We start from the raw sequence: 2,419 nt of genomic DNA, 5'->3' as shown, positions 1-2,419 counted from the left end.
TCAAAAAAGATGGAGCTAGACTGTTCTCAGGGAAGTTTAGATTAGATATTACAAAGAATTCTCACTAGGAGGCTACATAGCAAAACCTGGGAATAGATTACCCAGAGAGGTTGTGGACTCTCCATCCTTGGAGGTTTTTAAGACCCTGATAGACAAAGTCTTGGCTTGTAAATGATCTAGCTGGGGATGGTCCTGCTTTGAGCAAGGGGTTGGACTAGATGACCTCCTGAGGTCCCTTCCAACCCTAATTTTCTATAATATACACACATCTGCACAGCTCTCACCATATAAAAGGTTGGATGGCAACCCTGAAACAAAGACAATAGAATCCCTTTGTCACCCAGAGCCCCCAGTTTGGACACACACAATGTCATTAATGACCTCCAACCCCTCCTGAAAAAATGATTATCATCTCCAAGCAGCCATGGTGGACAAGTCTGTCCTGGCTTACAGACAGGCTTTCAGCCTCAAACAGCATCTCTCCAGGAACAAACTACTCAACTTTTATTCTAACTAGACCTTGTTTCAGACCCAGATGCCAGCTGTACCCCCTCATCACCACCGACCACATCATCACTGGGCCAAGTAACAGGGATTATAACATCCAAGGTTCATTCACCTGCTCATCCACCAACATCATCTAAGCCAGGGTTAAGCAATTATTTGGGCTGGAGGGCCATTTAATGAGCTTTCATGAACTATTGAGGACTGGAGGGGGGAGGAGAGAAAGGAGAACAAGGGAAGGAAAAGTGCAGCCAATTGATACTATCTGGCCTGCAAAACACTGCTGGGAGCCTGAGGAAGGAGTGCTGTGCCCACGCTGCTCTGCTCTGCCACAACTGCAGCCACGGCTGGACAGGGCAGCATGCAGATTCCTCCACCTCCACCCACCCTCCAGCTTCCTGCTAGCACTTCATAGTTCCAGCACTCCAATAGCTAGGGCAGGGTATGATGCAGTGTACCAAAGCGCTATCCCACTATCCACTGTAATGACCCACTGCCACACCGGTAAAGTCAGGCACATGGACTCACCTCCGAGTGGCACTGCAACACTCATATGCGTTGTATCACACCTCATCACATGCAAGTCTGGCTGCCAGTGGCTGTGGTGCCACAGCTGCACAGCTGCAGTCCCAACTGGAAGCCAGGTGGAGGAGTATGGATGCAGGGGGGTGGAGAGATAGGCAGGGGGTAAAGGAGTCTGTATGCTGCACAGCCATGCCTGGCCCACCCCAGCTGCAGGAGAACAGAGCAGCATGGGATGCAGCCCTCCTCCCTCAGACTTCTGCCAGCAGCTGGAATAGGATCAATTCACAGGCCATATATGGCCTGTGGGCTGTATTTTGCCCACCCCAATTTATGCCATCACATGCTTACAGTGCCCTTCTGCTGTCTACATTGAACAGATGGGACTCTCCATCCTCAGATGATTTCCACGTATAAAGATTTCCACTCTCCATCCTCACAGTTTCCACATGTAATGAATGAATGCAGATACAGTGTCCACACCAAACGGACACACGCAAGCCTATGGCACAACACTTCAACCTCCCTGGACATTACACTGCTGACCTCAGAGTGGCTGCTCTCAGACAACAAAACTTTAAAAAAAACTTGAACATGAAACTACAGAACAGAAAATCATCGATGAACTGGACTGTATTAAGCATGGTCTGAACTAAGACTAAGGATTCTTATCCTATTACCTGGATTAGGTTTTTATAACCCACTGAGGAACACAGGAGTTAACTGCTTTGTTTTTCTACCTCTGCTCAGCTGAGTCCCTTTCTTATTCCTCCCCCCTTCCCTGCCCCCTTGTATTAAAATCCCTGCAGTCCCCTCAGCATCGGAGCAAGTGACACCCTCCTCCCTCCACTTACCAAGGCTTAGGCTGTACCTCTCCCATGTAGCTGGTCTGTAAAAGGGCCAATCTACCCTGCCTCCTACCTGAGCACAGACTACCCTGGCTAAGTACCTCCCTCAGTCACCCCCAGTTATACCTGGCTCTCGTTACACAATAAACTGTGAGCAGAATAAAGCAGAAGGCAGAGTAGAGTTACACCTTATAAATTAACTAAAGTATATATATATCTATAGATATAGAAGTACGTGTGCGCACACGCCCAAAAGCTTGCAAAGAACAATTTTTCCAACAATCAAGTTGGTCTAATAAAAGATACCATGTTTACCCAAAGAACCTTATCTATTTGTACACACACACACATATATACACTGCATAAGTTTCAGGTATATAAAGCTATATGCTTAGACACACACACGTCCCCAGGCACACACACACCTCCGCACTTATGTCCATCCACCCATACATCCCCTCCCCCACACACGTACACATACACGCGCCCCCTCACTCCAACGTGTGCCCACACACGCACACCCCTGCACGCTTCGACAGCTTGAA

Source organism: Gavialis gangeticus, unplaced genomic scaffold (genome assembly GCF_001723915.1).
Source record: "Gavialis gangeticus isolate Ggan-Ray unplaced genomic scaffold, GavGan_comp1, whole genome shotgun sequence".
NCBI classification, from domain to species: Eukaryota; Metazoa; Chordata; order Crocodylia; family Gavialidae; genus Gavialis; species Gavialis gangeticus.
Note: the sequence above shows the minus strand (reverse complement) of the source record.